This window comes from Condylura cristata, unplaced genomic scaffold (genome assembly GCF_000260355.1).
Source record: "Condylura cristata isolate star-nosed mole 26May11 unplaced genomic scaffold, ConCri1.0 scaffold00024, whole genome shotgun sequence".
NCBI classification, from domain to species: Eukaryota; Metazoa; Chordata; class Mammalia; order Eulipotyphla; family Talpidae; genus Condylura; species Condylura cristata.
The window spans coordinates 34309304-34323548 of NW_004567125.1; the positions used below are offsets into that span (position 1 = coordinate 34309304).

The 14245-nt window shown below is 43.5% G+C and overlaps 1 protein-coding gene across 1 annotated transcript in view; it reads left to right on the forward strand.

Annotated features, from left to right (window-relative positions):
* CACNA1A (calcium channel, voltage-dependent, P/Q type, alpha 1A subunit) overlaps nt 1-14245 on the forward strand; it is a 209890-nt gene that overhangs the window by 74683 nt on the left and 120962 nt on the right. The gene's annotated exons all lie outside the window — the stretch shown is intronic.

Sequence of the window (14245 nt, forward strand, 5' to 3'; positions counted from 1 at the left end):
AGAGAGAGAGAGAGAGAGAGAGAGAGAGAGAGAGAGAGAGAGAGAGAGCCATTACCTCTCCAGAGCAACCGTTGGAAAACTGCTCTCTATTTATCCCCCAAAGTCCCAGACCACCTGCTTAGCTCCACCCTTGGGTCCCCACAGTTCTCTCCTTGTTACTGCTGGGAGTTGTAGTTTTCCAATTACTGGAGCAGGGGGTGGAATCCAGAAAGCTGGAGTAGGGGGTGGAGTCCACAGAACTCTGTAGAGTTCTTTTAGGACATCCTTCCCCTTAACAGTCCCCCCTTTTGATTTCATACCACCATATCTATGGTGGCACAGATCACAGGGCCTTAAGAGACAACTTCCGTAAGGTTTCCAGTCTTCGTAAGGTTTCAAGTATATGCAAAAGAAGCAACAGTCACCAGCAGTATTCATGAATGCCTGGTATGATGGTCATTACCATCATTATAGGTGAAGAGAAAAAACTTATATGTGAAGAGAAAAAACTTGATATATATATATAAAGCTTGATACATATATATATATATCAAATTTTAAAAACTTGTTTAACTTCTCTAGAAACAAGTTCTCTCAACCCTTGATCCCAACTTAATCTAACAATGTACATCCTATTTACAAATTCAAGCTACCTTTTAGCCATTTTTCTATTTTTGCATAAAATCACAGAGCAGACTAACTAAACAGCAATAGATGGCCTTGTCAGAACACACCATATAGTATCAGAGTGAACAGTTTATGTCCAGTTGATGTAGGCTTCAGGAACAACGTCAGTTTCAGCAGAGTCAACTTGGGGTCACCTCTTCTCGAGGTTACCAGGGCTCAATATTTTTCTCGAGTTGTCCAGTCCTCACCTTCTTTGGAAGTCTCTGGAACTCTACAAACAAAGCAGTAGATGCCCAAAAAAGGAGACTGAAATGGAGCAAGTGAAGGAAGTGTAGGTCCTGTATGCAATGTGAGGAAAGTCATAAGGCATTTTGAGTAAGTGGAGATGATCAATAGTGTCAAAAGTGTCAATGGATGAACTCAATGGGAGGTGAAAGTCGACCATTCAACTTAGCAGCATAGAGGTCTTTGGTGATTCTATCCACAGCTACTTTGGAGAAGAGGTATTGACAAAAGCTACTAGAGGGACTAACAGTTCCTTTAAAGAGTTTTTCTGTGGAGGATGGAAAGGGAAAAGGGGTGTTCACTGGTGAGGAAAGTGGAATTTGAGGTCTGTTTTCTTTTTTAAGATAGTAGAACTAACAACAGGTTTCATGCTATGTGACTAACCTAAAAGAGGGAAAACACGAGACCAGAGAGAAGGAAAGGGTTGACAGAAGGGACGTGTCTCACTGGAAAGAAGGGGGTGACATTTGGGGTACAAGTAGAAGATTTCACTTTAGACAGGAACGTACACAAGTCAACTGTTGAGACAAGAGGGAAGGCACTCCATTGGCATGAATACTGGATGGCGGAAAGTAGAAAAGCATCATATGCTTGTGCAAGTTGTAATCAAGTGCTTCTGTTTTCTGACTATTTATCAAGGACAGGTTCGTGAACAACAAACTCTAGTTTAATCCACAATCAATCATTGGTAGGATGTTTTACTCAGAATCAGGCATTGTGTTGGGTGTTGGGGAGATAGCTGCCAATAGAGATACAGCTAAACACACACTGTGGGATCATTGAAAGACCAGTCATCTCAGATAGCAAAATGAGGATGTTCATCCATTCCTATCCCTCAGCCTCCACTACTTCATCCTTCTGTAGCTGGATGTTAAATCTTTAGAGCCTAACTCACCCCAAGACCTTCTTTATTGCACTCCCTACCATGATCCCATCCTTACCCCAAGGCCACACTCTGTCATTCAGGAAAGCAAAATTCCAAAGAATTATGATTGTATCAATGGGCCTATCTCCATAGCAACAGTCATGAATGAACCAAGCAAGGTAACCCTGGAAGTGGCGTGAATGAAAAGTGGTCCGTTGCCACGGAGACATGCTGAATGGAAAGGCCCCCTCTTGCAAGGATACGTCATCGAGATGGAACAGTCAGCGTGAAGTCGGTGTGCCTATTTTCAACTCAGAGTTACAAAAATACATTTCAATAAAGCTCACGATCCACCTCGTTCCTCCTCTCTGCCACCCACCCCTTCTTCGCCCTTCATCCTACAACTCAACCCAGGCTCACCAGGTCTCCTTTAAATCCCTCAAGGACACCCTGGAAGATATTTCTTTTCCTTCCTTCATAGGCCAGTTTGGTAGTCCTTTGATCAAATACAGTCTTCCCTTTGGGGAAAAATACCATCAAAACCCATAGTCTGATGGAAGGAACACTAACTGTATTTTTAGGGGAAAGAACAATTGATGAATTGAACCAACTCTGTTCTTTCCTGTGAGGATTATCTCATTGGGTAGATCAGTTCTCCCTCAAGAAACTGACATGCTCCAAGCACAGTAACTTAATCTGATGATGCTATTGATGTTGCACATATACCCTTAGCATCCCATAGAAACAATTTGTAGAAGCCCAGGATTTAGCTCCTGCAAAGATATCTTTGAAGAACTATGAAGCCTGCTTTGTTTCTGTGCTACTCAGAACATTTCTTCATTCATTGGTTCTTTTGTCCAACCACATTTATTAAGCATTGTCATAGCAAAGGGCTAAAAATAACTTGAGTCCATCAATGGGAACGATTACATAAATTACGTTACATCCCTCTGTGGAAGGGGGCACTAAAAGAAAGGCATTAAAAAAGAAAGAATAGATCTCTGGGTGTGATTAGAAATAGCACAGAGAGAACCTCCTGTTTATAGGCACCATTCTAAAAATGAGTACTAACTCATTTAATTCTATAACAAACTTGCAAGGTGGATTCTGTCATATACCCGTTGGACAAATGGTGGAGCAGGAGTCTTTAGATCCAAGATACATTGTCAAGTGAAGAAAGAGAGTTTTATGATGGTGCATAGCACAGCTACCTTTTGGAAGTACTGTTTCTGAGAGATTCTATAGAAAACTAATAATTGTGTTCACCACTGTAGAAGGACCCTGAGGGACATCACTGCGGGTATACGGTATCATATTTCCCATGATGATGCTCTATATTTTTCTGAATTGCATATTGTGGATGTATATTATCTTTCATGAAACTAAACAGAAAGTGGTCATTGTCTTAGTCTGTTTGGACCTTTCTAACAACACCATAGACGAGGTGACTTACAAACAATAGACATCTATTTCTCACAGTTCTGTAGACTTGGGAGTGCAGACCCAGTGTCTAGGGACACCCACTTCCTAGTTCAGAGGTCATTGTCTTTTTGCTGTGCCATCACATAGCAGAAGAGTCACAGGAGCTCTCTCGGGTCCCTTGCAAGGGCACTGATCCTGGGCCTCCCTGGTGGTGCAGGGCTTAAAGTCTCAACCTATCGCCAACAGATCCCCTGCAGGGAGGTGACCCACATGGCACAGACCTCTCCTGTGTCACTCACTGCTCCCTTTAGCAGTATTTTCAGCCTTGCTACCATCTGCCTGTTCTGTTCCTCATTGTCTCTGGGGAATCCTCTCAAACACCCCCCACCTCTGGCCTACACACCAGTTCTTGTATATGTAAATAAATAAAAATAATTTTTTTTAAAAAAAGTAAGGGTGCTGATCCTGTTCCAGAGGGCTCTCCCCTCCTGACCTCGCAAAGGCCCCACCTCCAAATACTATCACACTGCTGTCAGGATTGAACATAAACAATTTGGAGGGACATAAATATTTAGTCTGTAGCTGTCGTCAAGTGTCTATCTGTGCAGGTTATCTTAGATTCTAAATACTTTACTGATGAGAAAAATGGAACACAGAGAAGTAAAGTGACTTGTTCAGGTAGCAGAGCTGAATGCAGGGTTTATCAGAACAAAAGCATGACTGGAGCTGTGGGCATGTGTGTCCACATGTATGTAGCTGCCTTCGTGTGTGCCGTCACATGGTGCAGGCATGTGTATTGTGTGTGCTGGTCTGTGTGTGCCATGTGCATTGTGCATGCATGTGTGTGTGTGCTTGTATGCCGGGAGAGGAAAGAGGAGAGAATACATTGGTCATCAGGGACTAGGCCATGTTTTGAGGGGTTCAGCCGTCAACTAAAGGACCAGGAGTGGCTGTGGTCAGATTTTTATTTAGATGATTACTCTGGCCAAAATGTGGTGGCCCAGGACACAGTATATGCAAAGGGCTCCCCATTTGTGAGGTGCCCCCCTTTCCTCCCAGTGTAGTATCAAGGGACAAACTGGCAGGGAGACCTGTAGCCAAACTAGGAATCCCCACTTTGAGGTCAGGCCTGGATACAAATGTAACAGCCTGTTGTCCTGCTCAAACCTTGAACTGAAGCTGCAGGTGAATCTGTAGGTCAGGATCCCTGCTTTATAAAGCTGGTTTATGGGAAGACTCCTTCCCATGCTGCTGATAAGGCAATGAGACAGGCCATGTGGCTGTGCCCTGACTCTCACCCCCAGCTGTGTGACCCTGGGCAAGTCAGCCAGCCCCTTTCTGCCTCAGTGGCCTCATTTGCAAAGTGGGGCTGGAAACAGCAACCTGGAGGAGTTGCAAATATTGTCAATGTACATAACGTCTCTGTAATGGTGAGGGTGATGGGGATGCCGTGTCACCAGATAACCTGGGCTGTGTGACTCGAAACAGGTTCCTGAGCTTCTCTGGGCCTTTTTTTGTGTTATCTGTTCAGTAGGGACTACCTCCTACTACTTCCCCAAGTCATCAGGAGAATTCATTGAAATAATCCATGTAAAGCATGTCTTTATAAGTGCTCATGAAATATTAGAGGCTGTAGTTAATAATAATGATTTCATCATCATCATCACCAAAGGCTTCTTGACCACTGCCCTCTATTTTGCCAGTTTTCTTGGAATGGATTCACACACATTTCCCTTCAGGGTGGCCACATTTAGCATTAGTGACCTGTCCCTAGGGATTCATTAGCTAATGAAGAAGACTCGCTGGGCTTGTATGAGATCTAAGCCAAGCAGGCGGAGGGCACACAGGGTAGCTGCCCCCTTCCACCTTGAGCTTTTTCTCCCTGTCCACCTCTGCTTTGCTCCTGGCTATTTTATGTTCTGTTTGGGACAGCCTGGGCACTTTCAGCTTTCTCAAGAGAGAGAAGGTTATTATTTAAAAGGCAACAATCTCTCAAGTGTCAGCTCTAGAAAACCACTGTTAGCTCTTTCGACTCTAACACAACTTTCCCCAGGTGGTGTGGCTGAATGCAGAGCGGAGATCAGCCTTGTTCCCTGATGGCCACTTACAGGCAGGGACATCTGCTAGCACTGCCCTGGGCCTTGCATGTGTGCATGTGCTGACATGGGTGTGTATGTGCACATGTATGTCTGTGAGCAAGCAGCTCACATGTGTGTCTGTGTTTCAAGCAGCTTATCGATATTAAAATATTTCATCCTCCTATCAACCTATGTTGTAGATGATAAGGCTGGGGTATGGAAAGTCTAGGTTACTACCCCAAGATCACACTGCTCATGAATAGAGGGGCCACGGTTGCTCACAGAAACCCTCCATCCTTATAAGTCACCAGACACAATTTGGTGAGCCTGGCTACATCTGCACTCATATATGCAGTCAATGTTTTTTTTTTAAATCTTTTGCATAGAAAAACTGGGGTGTAGGCCAGAGGTACGGGGTAGGGGGAGAGGATTCACCAGAGACAGAATGAGAAGCAGAACAGGTGTGGATTTACTAAAACACATTACTGAGGGGAGCAGCAGGCAAGACAGGAGAGGACTGCTGCACCATGTGGATTAGCTCCCTGGTCGGGGATCAAACTTTGGCTATAGTGATGATAGTGCTGAGATTTAACCCCTAGGCCACCAGGGATGCCCCACAATCTGTTTTTCAAGATAAACTGTAACAAGCAGCTTTGCTCACCCTGGGTTAGTTGACTGTGACATGGAATCAAATGAAGTAAATTCCAGAGGGTGTGAACCCAGACCAAGTGTTTAAAAATGGGTCTAAAGCTCAGCTCTCCTGCTTGCTGGCTGAGTGCTGTCTCTGGACCTGTTTTTGTTTTTTTGTTTGTTTGTTTTCATCTGTAAGGTGGAGATAATCATGCTTTTAACTAATGTGAGTTCATATATATGAAACTCCTAGAACATTCCAGACACAGAGCAAACACTCAACTCAAATCAGTCAGTCAGTCATTCAACAATTGCCATGTGCCAGACATTGTTCTAAGTGATGGGGAGACCATGTGGTTCATAGTGGGGGGAGGGGACACACTGACAATAACAATGTTGTTTTAGAAGGTGGGAGAAAAGGTAAGGGGAAAGGGAGTGGGAGTATTGGGTGGGGTGTGGGACACAGTGTTCAATGGGGTGGTCACCAAAGCTTCATGGGGAGGGGACATTTGAACTTCTGAGGTGTTGTTGCTACCATATGGTGGGATTAGTAGGAATTTGAATTTAATTTGGGGCAAGTCTCATTTGCCATCGTTAATTGGCCTGAGATCTAAAACTTGGTTGAACAACCCAACACTTGAGCTCATAGATCTTTATTAAGATCCTGACTTGGAGAACCCAACTCCCTTTTCTACCCCCACTGGAAGAAGAAATTTTCTCCCCAGCTTATCCGCAAAGTTAGTACTGAAGGACAGAATTCTGAGGTCCACTCAAAGTATGGATAGTGAGGCGGTGGTATTTGCTGGCCAGAATAAAAAAAAGTAAACAAATGATAAGAAAAGAGGTTGTGTTAATACCAGCTACTATAACAGATCGAACTAAGAATGGCTTAAGAGTGAGAAATAACCTTCTAGGTATAAGGTGCAGTTGGTGACATGTAGGGCATTTGGAGGGTTCAGTGGTACAAGTATGGCTGTGCTTCACACAGTAACTTAGGGATCCAAATTGATGGAGGTACTACTGTGTTGTTGTTTTTTTTTTAATTCATTTATTTACGTATATAGAACTGGGGTACAGGCCAGAGGTGCAGGGGCGGTGAGAGGATTCACCAGAGACAGAGTGGGGAGCAGAACAGGCTGACTGAGAAGTCGGGGAGCTGTGGGTGGGCCAGGAGCAGTCTGCCACGCCATGTGGGTCACCTCCAGGGTGGTGCTCGAACTCATGCTGAGGTTACTTTAGCTTCTTAGTGCTGTGCATTAACCCACTGTGCCACCAGGGAGGGCCCAGTACTACTGTTTTTAACATATAGCTTCTAGGGTTGCTCTAAGAGTCCAAATCCTGCCAGCAAGTGGAGGAAAAGGAGAACAGAGTGGGAAATATTTATGAGCTAGACCAGGAAGTGGTGAACCACTCTTCTGTCCACATTTCATTGACTAGAATTTAGTCATCTAGCCCCATGTTAGAAGCAAAGGAGTCTAGGAAATATAGTTCTGACCAGGCAGCCTTTTCCCAGCCACCTAATGGAAGAACAGGTTTTCGTGTTATACCAGGGAATTCCATCTAGTTCCCTGCACCTCCTACCTTCTAAGTTACTGTGTACCTGGCTTAAAATAAATAAATAAAAGTGCTTTACAAATACCAACCCATTTGATGCCACAGTCTTATTCACTATTTGACCACACTTTACAGGTGATAAAACTGAAGTCCAGAGCAGTTAACTAATTTGTCCAAGGTCACACAGCTAAGAAATTGGATTAGGAATCCAGATAGTCTAACCACAGAGCACCAAGCTTATTAGCATAAACACTTTGTAGTTAAAAGGAGGTAGAGGGAACTCAAAATTGACAGTGTCATTTTGGTCAATAAGGAAATGGCCACTTATAAAAATGAGTCCTAACTCAAATATCTCAGGACAACCTTGGTCCACTTGGTTCAAACCCTTGTTAATCAAGTTCTAAATCAGTTTCTCAGTTACAACACTACTGACATTCAGGGCCAGATCATTCTTTGTGATACTGGCTGACCTGTGCACAGAAGTATGGTTAGCAGCATCTCTGGCCATCAACCAACTAGATTCCAGTATCGACCCTCCAGTTGTGACAATCAAAAAGTTCTCCATTCTGTCAAATGTCACTGAAAGATTGTTTCTCCTGATGAGAACCACTGTTCTAGATTGACAAATTACCCTGCAATATATGGATATCCAAAACAGACTGACTTTGAAGTTACTATCCTTCAAAAAAAAAAAAGTGCAAAATTTCATAAAGTCCATAAGCTTGATGGTGGAAAATGCTGAAATCACATCCTGAGACATTAATAGACAGGCCCTGGATAGCGTTCATGTAGTTAAGAGTTAATTGGGATGAAGACACCAACGAGCACTTCAAAAGACCATGGTTTGGGTATCAAAGAGTCAAGACAGGGTAATTGGCAAAAGCCCCTGAAAATTTGAAAATTAAAACAATCCTTTTGAAAATATATGGCATAGGCTTCAAGAGTGAAATGTAGGGAATTATTTGCTATCAGGTAGCTTTGTGGGGGAAATTGTACACACAGACCCCTTCTTGGCCCTAACCCAAAAGAATTGGTCCTTTGCTGTCTCCTGTGCTCTGTATCCCAATGTTCAAGGGAGCTGTCTCCCCAACAAGTCTGATCATTTTTCCTTTGGGGTGACCTTCCTAAGGAGGGTTAAGGCAGAAATTTTGGATCTTCCTTTTTCCAATAAACATTATCATTGCTAACCTGTTGTGCATGCTATGTATGTCTTCATATTCCACCACACTGTGAGTAGGTTCTTTTGCTATCCCCACTTCATGGAGGGGAAACTGAGGTTCAGAAAAACTAACTCTCCCAGGGTTATGCAGAGCCAGGATGCAGACACAGCACAGCTCCAAGGGCCATATTTTCACCCAGTAGGCTTCTGGCCACTCTGTTCCTGAGTTTCCAACACTTGGAATCTTCTGTTGTTCCCCACAGCCCTTTCCCATTGAGCAGAGGCAACATGGCTTCCTACTGTCCCACTAGAGTGGAAAGCCTGGTGTGTGAATTCAAGGGGAGCTTATGGCTCTGTGTGAAAATAGAGATTTGAGTGGTTTGGCCTGGTGAGGTGCCCGCCACTGCCTGTAGGAAGCAAGAGAGGAAATTGCTGGGGCTTGTGTAGAACTCAGGGTGCCCGTGGGTCTGTGTTAAAACAAGAGATAGAGCTGGGCTCACTAGCGGGTTCGACTGATTGGCCTTGGGACAGGAATCTGGGAACTTATTTTTCCTGCTAAGACAAAATATAAAATGACTCAGGTTCCCTTTGCTGCTGTTCTCCCAAGCCCTGTGTCTCTTCTGTTTTTTGTTTGTTTTTTTTTTTTTTCCCCTTCTCATTTTTGGATCCGGACTTCTGCTGACTCATCTCTCCAAGCAAGGAAGGAGGGAGGAAGTTAGAATTGTTCATTGACCATTTTCTTTCTTTAGTGACTCAGCTGTGATTCACATTTTAATTAGTGGAGGAGAGAAACCTAAGCATCCCTAAACCATGTGTCCATCACCTATACCTTCTGGCTGGTCATGATGACTAGAGTACCCCAAATATGGGACATGCTGAATTAAACTAAGGCTCCTTTCCTCCATTGGATCTGATGACTCTACCAGAACCTCTGAGTTCCCAGTCCCTAGCAGGGCTCCATAATCCAGAGGTAGCTGGTCCTTCTGAAGCAAGAGAAAGGCTAATTCCTACAAAGTTAGTCTGAGGTCAGGAGAAGAAACAGGCTGGAGCCCTCCTGGGACCACAAAAGGATCATGGGAATGTACTATCATTTTCTGAGTTGGTCTTTGGCTGTAATCCCAGGGACAAGCCTGGTTCCCCTCCCCCTCCCCATACCTCAGGGCCTAAGATTTGTCAGAGTCTATTGCAGGGGCAGTTCCGGAGCTTTTGGTTGAGAATGAGAAAGATCTAGATCATCATGACCACTACTTCCTGAGGGCTTACTATGCATCAGACTGTGCGCTCAGCACTTTTCATGAATGACCACATTTAATCCTCCCACTGTCCACAAAAAGAAAAGACTGTTATATAAGTTTCCATCCTCCTTGCAGGCAACTGAAACTTGGGAACTTGCTTAGATAGACAATTAGTAAATAATTAGACAGGATATAAATCTAGCCCCTTCCTACCTGAGAGCCAGAGCTTGCAAGCATCTGCTGCTCTTTTCTGACTTTCACTGAACTGGAAAGAAAAAATGGAGCTGATGGCTCATGCAACAAATACTTATGGTGGTCTCCCACATGCCAGGCTCTTTCCCATCACTGAGGGTCCATCAGTGAGTAAGAGACAAAACTACGATCTTATGGAACTGGCATTTTAGTTGGACAAGTGTATTAACCACTGTATAATTAGATAAGTTACTCTGTAAGTGTATTACAGTATTGCTTGCTACTGTAACAAAGAACTTCCAACAAGTGTAAGGGTTTAGACACAAAAGAAGTTTAATTTGCACACCTCAAGTCCAAAAAGGGTATTCTTGAAAGGTTGGGTTCTCCAAGCAGGGAAACAGAGGCCCAGGCTCCTTCTGTATTGTACCTTCTTGTCTTTATCCTGTGGCTGCCAAGGTCTCCATGCTCCTTGGCATCAAGTCTCTGGAGGATAAAAGAGGATGGAGAGTGCCTGGAAATCATTTCCTACCTGAAAGGCACTCATATCATTTGTGCTCACTTTCTGTTAGCTATAATTTAGCCACATGACAGGGCTAGGGCACATAATCTAACAGGGTGCCCAAGAAGAGGCAGAATACTTAGTACCATGGATTCTCACTGAGAATTAAGCTCTGGATCTTGATTGGTGTGACCCTCTTACAAGTCCTACCTTAGGACAGCCTTCTGTCCACCTGGTCTACTTCTTGCTCTAAGGAATTGTTCTTGCCTTACAATGGAATGAGTCAAGACCCTAGTCTTTTTCCCAATTTGAAGTCTTTTTTTTACTATTTTTATTTTATTTTATTTTTTGCATAGAAGAACTGGAGTCTAATCCAGAAGCACAAAGGGTGAGAGGATTCACTAGAGACAGAGCGGAGAGTAGAACAGAGCAGATCCTCTGAAATCTACGCTGCGGGAAGCAGCAGACGAGACAGGAGAGGTCTGCTGCACCAGGAGTGGGCCAGCCCCCTCGCTGGGGAATGAACTCATGCTGCAGTGGCAGTGATGCTAGCACTGAGACTTAACCCCTAGGCCACCAGAGACCTCCCTCCCCCAGCCACCATGTGAAGTCTTACTTGAAAAAGACAGCAAAGTAACCCTGCGTGTTGAAGTGAGGAAACCTAGAATGTATTCAGGCTTCTCCAGAAATCTTTATCTCAGAAACTTAGGGAGGTGATTTAGGAATACACTGGTAGGAAGCCTTCTTGCACCACCCCACATTTTATTGAGCATAGTTTCAGCAGGAAACAGAATTACCACTAAATGGTTTCATCTGAAGAGCCTGTTATGAAGAATCTCTTTAAAGAGGTGGAAACAAGTTAAAGAAATAGGAAAAGGATGTTGAATTTCCCAAAGGGAAGTCATTGTCATCCTTAAATTCCTGGAATCCAGTGGCGGCAGAGCTGTGCATGAGGGACTGTACTTAGAACCACAGAGGAAGTATAGAAACTGCACCTCATGCTCTTTCTTTCGTTCCCTTCCTTCTGTTGGCACTCCCATTGGCCAGACCCCACCAGGAATTCCACAAAGCATATTGGAAGATGTAGTTCATAGAAGTTGGCCTGGCAGGAACAAGCATCCTGGGAGATGTAGTCCATAGGCATTGGCCTAGGAGGAACAAGCTGGAGAACGGACCTTGAGGGCAAATGGGAAATCACCAGCCATGAACCAGACCAACTGTATGCCCTATTATATAATCCACCCTATAAATACAACTACAGAACTGCATAATACAGTTGATTTTTAATGATGCACACCTGAGACTTATATAATGTTATGATGTAATGTTACTCAAAAAAAGCTTCATAAAAATGAAAATAAAAATTAGGGTGCATGATCTTGGACCAGACACTTTGCCTCTTAGAATCTGTTTGCTCATCCAGCAAAGTAAGTGTCAACACCCACCTTCTGTGATGATGATGCCCATAAGTCTCTGGAAGAGTAAAACCATATAAAGTGTTAGTTGTTGCCATGTTGGGTAATGACTGATTACAGACTGGCACAGAAGAACCCAGTAGATAGGGTTCCCTTCTTTCCTACACAGTTTCACCTTAGCTAGACTTGTCCCTCAGCAACATTTTCTTCATCTTTAATCAATACCTGATTAAACTCACCCCATCTCTGCTCCAAACCTTTCCCTTATTCTTAAGGATCTATCTCAAAATATTGGCAGTAACTTTTATGGACACTTTCAATTTCCTTAGGATCAACACCATTCCACCTCCTCTCCCCCTCCTACCTCTTAGTCTCAGAAAAATCCATGCCCCTTCACTTTTCCAAATCTGGAGAGTACTGCAGAGTACTTAGATGTGAATGGGACATGGCATCAGAACTCAGTTTAGCTGTGCTAACTGTATGAGTTTGGAGCAATGTCTCAACCTCTTTGGTCTGAAAAGCAGAGGGAATTACATGCCTTACCTCTTATAGTCATCATGGGGATTGAATAAAATCAATACCTCTTGGTTTCTCAAATTGCTAAAAATGGAGCTTACATGGGGCCCAGAAATCCCACTCCTAGGTATCTTCCCAAGAGACACAAAACACTGATTCAAAAAGATACCTGCACCCCCATGCTTATTGCTGCTTTATTTACAATAGGAAAGACATGGACTCAACCCCAAATGCCCAAAGTAGATGACTGGGTTAAAAAGATGTGCATATATACAATGGAATATTACTCAGTGATCAAAAAAGATAAGCTCATGCTTTTTGCAGCAACATGGATGGAGCTGGAAAGGATCATGCTTAGTGAAATAAGCCAGAAAGAAAAAGAAAAATACTGATGGTTTCACTCATAGCAGGAGCATATAGGACCAGGGGGAAAAATAATAATGAACAACTATATACCAGAGACATTTTATGGGGGTAGAGTGGGGAATAGGATCAAAAATGGTGGGAGGGAGAGTGCACAGAACTATGGTGATGGCAGTCCACGGGGATTACAACTGAGATGGAAAAAGGCCTAAAATGATGTAAAAATAAACTATTAGAATAAAAAAATTGATACCTCCTGGACCATAGCAAGCACAAAAGTGCTTTTTAAACTTTATATTGGAGTAGAACACTCATGTACAAAGCACACACGTATCCGTACATCTTGAGCAATTTTCAAAAACTGAACACAGTGGTGTAGCCATTACCCCAAATCAAGAAATAGAATACCCTCAACCTCCAGAAACTTTCTCCTATAGACACAGTAACCCCACCCTGACAGAACAGCATAGATGAATCTCCCTTGAACTGTAAATATAACATGGCTTTTGGCATGCTTTTATTAAGTTCTTCCCCTTGCTTGTGTGTTTGTGTGTGTTTGTGTGTGTGTGTGTGTGTGAGAGAGAGAGAGAGAGAGAGAAATTCATCCATGTTGTGGCTGTAGCTCACGGCTGTATATGCACCATCACCTGTTTCCTTCACTGGTGATGAGCATTTGGCTACATCATCCACGTTGAAGATGCAACAAAGAAAACTGGTCAGCCCTCTCACATTTGTCATCTCGTGGCTGTGGCTTGTGTTTCTCTGGGAGGTAATCCAAGGAGTGAAACTTCCAGGTCAAAGAGAAGAATCTGTTTCACTTTAGCGAAACTGCCTAACAATTTTCCTGAGTAGTGGGACTAGTTAACTTCCTACCAGTTGTGGGCAGTTTAGCTTTTATTTTATTCTTTTAATTTTGATCCAGGAGTGCTTGTCCCAAAGGAGGTGCCCCTTAAATGTGTGGAAACTCAATTGAGAATGCAGTTGTCTGTTTTCCTGAAAGCTTCGCTCCATCAAATGTATGCATCCTTTAGACCCACCAGGCTGTTCTTTTCCACTGATTCTATGCTCTTTACTTGCAAACTTGGACAAATCTCTATTTGGAAGACACCCCACCCCCTCTGCTCTCACATGCTCTTCCCCCTCTTCTCATTTTTGTCTCAACCTTGTGATCAGCAAGGTAATGAAACGATGCCCTTCAGGAGGCCCGCGACCTACTAATCTGAGAATCCGCCTATGCTCAGCTGCGTTCCTTTCTTGTCACCAACAAGCTGCCCTCTCTAGCTCTGGTCTTTTCTAGAATCACTTATCTCGTGCCTTCTGGAGGTTTGCATCTTTTCCTGTTCCTTTTTATTTAAGAAAACACTGTGCTTTAAAGAGCTTCAGGAATCACCCAAAATAGAAACGTGTCCTTTTGTGTGAATCTCTA